The sequence below is a fragment of the Wyeomyia smithii genome, chromosome 2, assembly GCF_029784165.1.
Source record: "Wyeomyia smithii strain HCP4-BCI-WySm-NY-G18 chromosome 2, ASM2978416v1, whole genome shotgun sequence".
Taxonomy (NCBI): Eukaryota; Metazoa; Arthropoda; class Insecta; order Diptera; family Culicidae; genus Wyeomyia; species Wyeomyia smithii.
Window position 1 is genome coordinate 59,891,656 of NC_073695.1, and position 11,495 is coordinate 59,903,150.

The window sequence follows — 11,495 nt, forward strand, 5'->3', positions numbered from 1 at the left end:
TAGAGAAATTTGTTACAAAAGTTACAGAATGCGCAGATAAAGATAAGATAAAGAGAGATAAACTTTGAATCATCATCAGCACCAGCATTACAGTTTTTCCTCGATTGCACACGAATAGAATGTAAGAATAGAAGTGTACCGCTGCAATCATAGGTGACGGGAGACCTGCGGCTCTCTGCCCCACATATACTGTACGGTATTGTTGCTTTTACCAGCATGTTTTTTTTGAAGACATCAGTTTAAATTTCGCTCTAATAGCAGGTTTAGAAATTGTTCAAAGAAAAAGGTTGTTTTGAAGCGTTTTTTTTTACCCTTGACTCTCGAGACATCAAAAAGTCTAAGTTCATGGAAGCAAACATAAATTGACCTATTTTTCGAAATTGATACAGAGAACATCACAGGGTTAGTGTCTGTTCATGTGGTCTGTGCTAGGAATGCTCGCATGTGATTGGTTTATTGTTCGCATGATGTTGTCTTTGAAACTTTTTATCAGTTTTCACCGTATTAGCGTATTACAAAGTAGCTTAACATTTTACCTATCCAACAACATATTGGTTATTGTTATCCATCATGTAGTTACGCTGTTATTATCGTTTGAAATCTGACGGAACATGAGCAAGTTTCATTTCCAATTTTACAGAATGTATCTCAGTAGAGGAAACAAAGACGCATTCCCACGTCAAAAAAAACTTAAATTTTAGTTATTATATGTATTGAAAATTAAAATAAGAAACAAAGCTTAATTTTATCTATTTTTGTATGCATACTAAGTTGAAAGTAAATATAGTTACTATTATAACTAACGACAGCGTTGACTATATTCCTTTCATCTTCAATAAGACAGTTAGGTGAAGTTAACTAAAAATGACCCCAAAACAAGAATATATTCTCATAGTTTTCCTGTATACAAAAGTCAAAAGCAAGAATGAAGGCTTGTCGAACCCTTGAATCCATTAACCCAGTGGTTACAAACCGGAGGTCCGCGAAACTCTTGATAAATTTGACAGTTATTAAAAATTTCTTTCTAAATAATAAAACGGATTTTCAACTCTTTTGCGCATTAGCACCACGCCGTGAAACAAATTAGACTTGCAGGACGATATGAGACTGAGAAACGCTCGTCTTGCACAACTTTTATCTGAAATTCTTTTGAGGGCCGCGAAGCTGATTGTGCTTCGTGAAGGAGACCGCAATCTCAAGACCAATCTTTGTTGAATAAGTTTCAACAATAAGTTGAATACTTATCCAAGAAACGCTAGTCTTCTGAACCCGAAGAGATGGTTGACAAGTCACGGATTGGAAGGCACAATCTCACCTCCACTGGCACAATCTCACCCCGGCTTACGGCATATATCTAATGTTTTCTTCAACAAGTAATCTAAAAACTCGACTAGGAAAGCTAACTTACTTTTGTTGTGAGAACTTGATAATTTGGCATACTGGAAAATATAATATCAACTACGGGACTTATGGGTGTTAGACAGAATAAGACACTCGTGAAACAACAGTAAATAGTTAATCACACATATTTATAGTTGATTCAGTTATTTATTTTGAACATTATTAGTGTATCTGTTCTGAAATAGTATAATTCAATTAAAAAATTTAAATCAATTTTATTCAATTTTCCCTCGATAGATTTTTTTGAAGCCAGCCGGTTTTGAAAGGTGAGGACCCAAAATAATTCTTGGTAAAAGAAAATCTTAGGTACACTAATGACAATCTGACACTTCCGACACAGTTGCCCAGGAATAAGCGCAGCAGCTGGAAGCGTTACTATCAACGAACGATCAGCTTGGCACAGATTCTCTCAAAGATGGCTGGAGGGACATACGATCCGCCATAAGTAGCACGGCTGTAGCGGTACTAGGTACAGCCCTCCCGAATCGAAAAAACGACTGGTTCGAAGACGAATGCAAACATTTAAGGGCTGTTTCCATTGCTTCCGTGCCGGGTTCGGGCCGTGTCTGTGCTGTGTGTCGTCCGTGCTTGTTTGAGATTGATTGCATGCATTCTTACGAACGCATTCACACCGAAGCGCCGTACCCAGACCGGAGCAGCGTCGAGTTGCCGTCGTGCTGCCGCCGTGCGTAAGAAAATATATCGTTGCCGACAATACTTTGTGTTGCCCGGAGAGTGCACGGAAGGCACTCGGGTAGGTGCGTGTATGTTGTAGTGACATATTTTGCGCGGAGTGAGCTGCGGAATGAAAAAAGACGAAGACGTTCTTTCACATACACACATAAACATATCTCAGCCAGAGCACGGCGCAGGCACGCTTCAATCAGGGAGCAGTGTGAATGCATGAAAAATCCCGGAGAGAACGGCCCGGACCCAGCCCGGAGCAATGGGAATTAGTAGAGGAGAAGAATGCAGCACGGGCACCAATACTGCAGCACCGCACGAGAGCGATTGCCGAACAACATAAACGTGCGCGGAACAAGCAGAACTCGGTTCTTCGAAGAAAAAACGTCAACAGGATGAACGAGATCGCGAAGCGATGGAACACCTGTAGGGGTAAACAGGGTAAGACCGCCCTACGGGGTAAGACCGCCCACCGTAGTTTTACTACCAAGTTATAAAATAATTGAAAAATTTCTTTAACGTGTCTATTACAGTATAATTATATAACATTTTGCACGTTTTTCTGTTTTGATAGTGCAACAACGGTCGCAGAAATAATAAAAAACAACCTTTCAGCTGGCAACCAGTCAATGCGCTATTGTTTTGCGGCAACGAGACTTAAGGTTTTTCAGTCTAAAAATTTATTGTTTTGTTCGTGAATATACGTTTAATCGCTTGCCTGAATCTATCTTCTTTCGAAAATATCGAAGACCGTGAGTAATCTTGTAATTTTGACTACTTTTTCGGTCAAATATGAAAATGTTCCACTGGGGGTAAAGTCGCCCACTATACAAGGGGTAAAACCGCCACGAATCCAACTGCTTGTTGTTTTACTTCAAGACCCAAATGCCTCGACACTACAAAGGGAATATTTACAGGATCAGTAAAGCAACTTCAAGCCACATAAGACATCGATGTTAATCGACGATTTTCGATTTGGTTTAAGCTTTTCTTGTAATATATTTTAACAAGACTTATTTTTGAAAAAAGTAAACCTGTGTGAAAATGGTGTTAATGAACCAAAATAATTTTAGAGCCAGGACGGTGTGTTTGATAGGTATGACGTCTCCGGCAGAATTGAAAATAGTAGTTTTTTACTTTCGAAAAAAGTACACACTCTAAAAAAATTTTTTTTTTCAGATTTTCCACAGTGTATATTTTATTTAAAAAGAAAAAATATACCATCTACAATTTTGTCAGAGACACTATACCGATAGAATCAACCGTTTCGGCCCTAAAAATATTGTTTATCCTCAAAAAATGGTGGGCGATCTTACCCCGCTGGTGGGCGGGCTTACCCCGCATGAAAAAGATCAGCACATTTTCAATGAATTTTTAAAATTAAAAAAAAAGCTGGAAAATAAACAAAAATATTTCAGTTCTTATTTTTTAAATGCGGGTATTGAATAGAAGAACCTCTTAGTGAAGAAAAAATGAAATTGCAGCCGCAACTTTTTTTTCTATAAACAGAATTGCTTAAGGGGGCGGTCTTACCCCGCTTACCCCTACTGTGTTGGCGATACCCGTAAGGTCTACGAGAAACTGAACAGCTCGCGTAGAGGTTACATACCACAAGCCGAGATGTGCCGCGACCTGGGAGGAAATCTCCTGACGAGCAAGTATGAGGTGATCGAAAGGGAGAAACAGTAGTACGACGAGCATCTTAACGAACACACCGCCTACAACAACTAAGAGAAAGCACCGACAAATTTTACAAACCGAGTTTTCGGAAATAACGACCCCTTTCGATGAGAAAGAAGAAGACTTACAGGTAACACTCACCAACCCTCAAACATCGTCGACCAACATATCCCCAAAAATTTCTTCACCAACACAAAATGCGACAGAAAATTTTGGTTTATTGTCAAAATTTCAATCGCATGAAAGGCCCAGCCAAAATGAAACAAATTTACAACAATCTTTTAGGCTCATCCTAATATCCAATCATATTGGCGACTGAAACAAACTGGGATGAAAGTGTCAAAAGTGAAGAAATTTTTGGAAATATGTTCAATGTATTCAGGAATGACAGGAATCTTCAAAAATCCGAAAAGAAGTCAGGCGGAGGAGTCCTCATAGCGGTCTCTGTGAATTTAAATTCAGAAACTGTTGCTGCACCTAAATTCAAAGAATTCGAGGATATTTGGATAAAATCGCACATAGCAGGTGAACACACACGTATTCGCCTCTGTGTACTTTCCTCCACATAACGCTAATAAAATTACGTATGAAAATTTTTTTAATTGCGCAGAAAAAATTTTATCTGAACTACCTCCAGAAGTGAAAGTTCACATCTATGGGGACTTCAATCAAAACACCGCTGGCTTCATCTTGGACCCTGAAAACGAAAGCATCCTACTCCCAGTCGTTGGAGATAACATCACTTTGCACTTCATGTTTGACGAAATTGCTAAACTAGGTTTGAACAAGATTAACCATGTAAGAAACCGTGAAAATTGCTATTTGGACCTACTCTTAACGAATATCCATGAAGATTTCTGTGTGACCGAATCAGTTAACCCACTGTGGAAAAACGAAAATTTTCACACAGCAATTGAATATTCTTTATTTCTACATGAATATCAAAGACCCAACGACTGTGAGTATGAGGAAGTCCTTGATTTCAAACTCGCGAACTATGCAAATATTAAAAACAAATTAAACTGTGTCAATTGGCAACAAATTTTTAGAGATTAAGGAAATGTCGAATCATCTGTTAGCGTCTTTTACAAAATTCTGTACAACATCATCTCTCAAGAGATTTCATTACAGAAAAATCGACGCCACGCTAACACTAAACATCCAGTCTGGTTTAACAAACAAATAAAAAATTTAAAAAACCGCAAACAAAAAGCCCACAAAATTTTCAAAAAACACAATAGCAGTGAAAATCTAGCAATTTACTTGGAAATATGTGATCAACTGAATTTTGCAATCAGTGATGCATTTGAAGAAATCAATGCAAAAACTGAACTCGAAATTAAGTCTTGTCCAAAGAACTTCTTCAATTACGTCAAAACAAAACTAAAATCAGACAATTTTCCATCAATAATGCAACTCGATGAACATGTTGGTGATAACTCGGAGAAAAATTGCAATCTCTGCAAAATTTTTCCAGGAAATCTATACCACATTTTCCGAAGAAAATCGCGACCGCGATTATTTTGCATTTTATCCAGAATATCCAAGAAACATTGGTGTCAACCAACTTCAGGCACAGGATGTTTTGCAGGGTCTGAGAAATTTAGAACCTTCCAAAGGACCTGGACCTGACGGAATACCTCCAGCACTCATGAAAAATCTTTCGAAGGAACTTACATCTCCTTTGTTCTGGCTGTTCAATATGTCGTTGGGAACTGGAGTCTTCCCAAATATATGGAAAAGCTCATTTTCAGTGCCTATTTTCAAATCTGGGCGTAAATCTGACATACGTAATTATCGTGGAATCGCTATTATCTCTTGCATACCTAAACTCTTTGAGGCAATTGTCAATGCAAAGATATTTGCTCAAGTTAAAAATCGAATAACTGACAAATAACACGGCTTCTTCAAAGGCCGCTCTACATCCACAAATTTACTTGAATTCGTAGATTACTCATTGAATGCAATGGATAATGGGAACCATGTGGAAGCTCTTTATACAGACTTTAGCAAAGCATTTGATCGTATTGACATACCAATGCTACTTTTTAAACTGCAAAAAATTGGAATTGAGTCTGGTCTCCTGAAGTGGCTTGAATCATATTTAACAAACAGGCAACAAATAATAAAATTTGATGGAAAAAAGTCAAATCCCATTCAAGTTACTTCAGGTGTTCCCCAAGGCTCCCACTTAGGACCACTTCTTTTTATTTTGTACGTAAATGACATTTCCTTCATCCTCAAAAATATTAAAGTTCTAATATATGCCGACGACATGAAGCTGTTTTTTGAAATAAAAAGTCAAGAAGACATCAATGTATTTCAGAATGAAATCCACACATTTTACATCTGGTGTAAGAAAAGCCTACTTGAATTAAATGTAAAAAAATGCAATGTAATATCCTTTAGCAGAAAACTAACAACGCCCAAAATCGTAATTGCATTAGGGGATCAGAATGTGAAGAAATGTGATAAAGTTAGGGATTTAGGAATAATCTTAGATTCTAAACTTAATTTCATCGACCACTATAACACTATCATACACAAGGCAAACAACATGTTAGGGTTCATCAAACGCTTCTGCTACAATTTTCAAGACCCTTACACTATCAAAACTTTGTATATTGCCTATGTGAGGTCAATACTGGAATACTGTAGCATTGTGTGGTCTCCTCGTCCTGGCGTACATGAAGAAAGAATAGAATCAGTACAAAAGCAATTTCTACTATATGCTCTTCGTAAGCTAGGTTGGACCGCACATCGTCTTCCGTCATATGAAGCACGCTGCATGTTGATTGACATTCAAACATTAAAAGAACGGCGAGAGTACGCGATGGCTTCATTTGTAAACGATATCGTTTCGCAGAACGTTGACTCAGCAGTACTACTTTCTAAATTGAACTTTTATGCACCCATTCGACAACTTCGACACCGTAGTTTATTTGCTCTTAACCATCATCGTACGGAATACGCAAAAAATGTATGATGAATTTTTATAATCAACACTGCGAAGCCATTGACTTTACGATGTCCCGGTATAAACTAAAACAGTATTTCAAGTCCGTGAGGCTGAGGACACAAAATTAATTTGTTTTATGTTCGTGTATAGTTTAGAAATTATTGTAACCAGTCTACATATATGATTGACGAAATAAATAAATAAATAAATTAACGGCGTTGTTACAGCAAACGAAGTAAATACAGCAATTAATCTAGGAGTACATGCAGAAGACAACAGGTTCTCAGCCCCAAGTTCCCAGGGGGTTGAAAAACAACAAAGACGCTGGCAGTGACCAATTGTCTAAACACGGTGGTGAAGCACTGGCTAGAGCGCTGCACTGAGTGATTATTAGGATCTGGGAGTATGAGATGTTACTGGATGCATGAATGGTAGGAATTGTGACAAGCTGGATTGTAGCAATTATCGCGCAATAACGCTGCTAAGCACTGCCTACAAAGTACTCTTCCAGCTTTTATGCCGCCGCTCATCCCCTATTGCAAAGGAATTTGTGGGGCAATACCAGGCGGGATTCATGGAAAATGGAAATGGCGGCTATGGAAAATTATGCACGAACACGAGTTTCCGAACAAAATTACGCGATTGGTCAAAGCGACGATGAATCAAGTTATGTGTATAGTGCATGCTCCGGGGACGCTCTCGAGTCCTTTCGAAACTCGAAGAGGGTTGTGCCAGGGTGATGAGCGTTCAGGTCTGTTTCTTAACATTGCCATGGAAGTTGTTATTAGAAGAGCGGGGATAGACACGAGTGGTACGATCTTCAGAAAGTCAAGGCACGCAACTTTGATACGTTGATGGAAACCCTACAGCAGACATGAGGCAGAGGCCAAAAGGGTCGAACTAATCATAAACACGTCGAAGACAAAATACATGAGAAGTAGAGGCTCGAAGGAAAACTCTGTGAGCCTCTCTCCACGGATTCTAATTGACGCGACGGTGACGAAATCCAGGTGGTAGATGAGTTGGTGTAGTGTCCTCCGATAATGACACTACCAGAGAGATAAAAAGACGCATAACGGCATGGAAATCGCGCTTAATTCGGACTGCGGAAAACGCTTCGATAGAACAAAATTCGCCGATAACCATCTACAAGTTCATTAGACCTGTAGTCCTCTACGGCCGCAAACGTGGACTCTGCTCGTGAAGGACCAGCGGGCCCTTGGGGTTTTCTGACGGAAGGTGCTGCGTACGGATGGAGACGATGAATGAACCACGAGTTGTATCAGTTGCTGGGGAACCTTCTATAGTTCATATGGCCAAAATAGGCTACGGTGGGCTAGACATGTCGTAAGGATGTTGGACGAAACGCCAGTTAAAATAGTTCTGGATAACGACCCAATAGAAACGCGGCGTTGTGGCATGCAACGTGCTCCACCATGCACGACAAACTGTAAGGAGACCTCCGGGGCCTACGCAGTCTGCAAGAGTGGCGACGAGCAGCCAGGGATCGAGTACGAAAGTGTCAGCTCTTAGATACAGGAAAGGCCACACAGGCCATCGTCTGATTGGTAAGGTAAGTAACAAGGTCAGTTTCGTGCGGCTCCGTATGTTTCTGGATCGATGCATCCAAAGTAGACCCGATTTCCAGCTTGAATACGTCGTTGAGTCTCCTCACTTGTATTATTGTATTGGCAGTCACTAGAGATCCCAAGTATACTAACTCATCTACCACTTCTCTTTTGATGAATCACCGTCCACGATCACCGTCCGTGGGAGTTGAATGTTGGTTTCTCTCGAGCCTCGAGGGTGTCGAGGTCGTCGACAAAACCTATGAGTTGACTATCTTTGCTGAAAATCGTGCCTTTCGTTTCGATGTCCGCTATTCGGAGTACACCCTCAAGAGCGATATTGAACAACATCCATCTCCTTGTCGAAGATCACGCACGCGTGATACATCCCTCAATCCAAGGTAGCTTCGATAAATCGTGTCAGTTCATCCAAAAAATCGTAATCATGCATTATTTGCCATAACTGGTCTCGATCGGCTGTATCAGACGCTGTCTGGAAGTGCCCGAACACGTCATGTGTGGACACGTTGTACTCCCGAAATTTCTGGAGGATCTGTCGGATCTGCTCTCTTCAACATAAGTCCTGGAAATCACACAGTAGAGCGCCGTTGCTAGTGCCTCTTTGCCCTGTGTATATGACGGTAGATTGCCCTTACATGCGGCTCGATTGTTCTCTAGTGACTCAATTTCCCCTTTCATCTCCAAGATATCGGGTCCCTGTTATCGTTTTTAGGCACTCCATGGTTAACTCTCTTTCTGCTTCCACCTGTCGACCAACTCGCGCTCGCTAATGATCGTAAAACCTTCATGTAAAATTTGCGCGTGTTGTTGGCCTGGAACAGTTGCTCCAGCTCTTCACGTCCTTCTGCTGGCGTTTCTTTCTCCTCAGAATCGTGGCCAAATCATTTCGAGCTCGTCAATATTTGGCCGTGTTCTCTCTTGTGGCGATGCTTAAATAGTTTTTCCAAGGTATTTTTTCCCTCTCATCTAATGCCGTGGTTGCGGCCTCTTCGATGGCCTAACGTAGTTTGCCCCATCCATCGTTGAGAGCCGAAGCACATAGTTCCTCCGTGAAAGGTAGTGTCTCGGCAGCCTACGGCTTGTGTAACTGCTGGATAAAGAAAAGGTGCTTCTTATCACCCGGCCTAGAGAAGCTGCGCTGGCCTTTGTCGTTCGTGTCGGTGTGAAGGCTTTGAGGCCATATCACCGGTCTATGCATCACTTCCCTACCAATCTGGGCGTTAATATTCCCGATAACGATATTGATGTCCCGTGTCGAGCAGCTGTCGTGTGTGGCCTCCAACTGCGTGTAGAATGATACCTTCGTGCGGGCAGCGCACGTTGATGATGTTGTGGTTGTAGAAACGACTTTTAATCCTTCTTCTGTTGAGAAGGAGGACTAAAGGTTGTTTCTTCAACCACAGCATCATCGACAGATCTTTTGCAGAGCCTCGATGCCGAACTTGCGTGTTCTAACTGCTCAAGCGGCACCCTGTCTCCGCCAACAAAATTTCAAAAGCTGGTTTCCATTCGTGGTCCATTTTTCGTTGCTTAGGTCCGTGCCGAAAGTTTTGAGTTATATTTCCTTGATTGTTCGTAGTGTAATTGATTAGGTAGGTTGCCTTACTAGGGTCACGCTATCGTGATGGGGCTGCCATCTTGGCTGTAGCGTTCCAGACAAGACATTTTTTAATTCAGCCGCTCGCTCCGGGTCAAACGCTGTTGTGCCCCTGACCAGGGAAACAGACGCTCAGGAAGGTTAGGATTTCCTTCGAGAAGGTTAGCTCCTCCACCCACTTCCCTGCCAACATACGACCGAGATCTCACCGCGGGTTGGTTGGATCGCTTGGTCACTCGTATCCTGGCTGATACTACGAGGAGGTAGGGATTGGAGTTGCTGTGCAGGACGGTATGGACCACGATGGGGTCTATTTGATGCTTGCAAGTACACGAAGTACGGATCGTACGCGCTGCCCAGCCATTGACCACCTACTTTCAGTTCAGTAAGGTTAAACTAAAAATAAAAAAAACTCTCAAGAATTGGGAAAACATGTGACGAAAACCTTATACGTAACTATTCAATGAAAATCAAAAAAAAAAACGTAAAAAGTGCCAAATACTTTAGAAAAGTCACAATTCACGCTAACTCGAGTAAAGGGTTGGCAGCTCCCTTTCAGAATTCAATGAAACTTTGTGGGCTTGTAGGCCTTACTAAATCATAACTTTATGAAACGGTATACCTGAATAATAACGAGAGATAGAAAAAAGTTATCAATGGAGAGCTTCCAGACAATTGTCTGAATTTTTATATTGCAAAAATTTAATTTGAGATCCTACACTAAAAAATATTCATTCAGAAAACAAAATATGATCTTGAAAAAATCGGTCATCTCAATTTAGTTAGTTGATTGAGATTCTTTTGGCATTTTAAAGGAAAAACGTTTTACTAACAAAAATTTTATTTATTTTCAACGAAACACGAACTGTGAGTTTAGGGTTTCACTTGGTAATTGAATCATTCAGCTTAAGTATAAGATATTTGTAAATTCTAGTTGTGTACTCATTGATACAAAAAAGAACTTGAAAAAAGAAGCCCTTAGACACTGCCTTTCCTTTGCTTTCACTTTCACTTTTGCACAATCCGCAATTGGATATCTTGTAAACAATTTTTTTTGTGAACGAATTTCACGAAGTAGGTCAACAATTTATATGCTCGATTAATCACATTGGTATTCCTTTACTCCTGTAACATGAAAAAGGTATGCTTCATTTTGCCGTCCTACACCGAAAACCAGGAAAATCCACATGCAGAGAACATGAAGCTGTTAAGACCTGCACTTAAGGTGAATCGGGACGTGGTCGCGATCAACTCGAATTTTGCAATCTAATTTTTTCTTGATTTATGAAGACTACGTACATGAAACTTTGATCACTTGTTTTCACAACTGTTGCATGCCTGAAGTAGCAATTTGAGTGCTGTTTATTTAGTGGAAGCCGAGTTTTTTACGATCAAAATACAGAAGTAAAAAGAACTCTAACCTCAAAATTGTATAGGAAAAGGCCACAATCCCGATTCACCTTAAGTACAGATAAAAAATCGATCCCAGCATCAAGCTGACAGGATGGATTTCGCCGCTTTGACCCTGTGACTGATATCAACCTAAAGGATCAATAACTTTTATGAGGAGAAGAGCACGGATTCC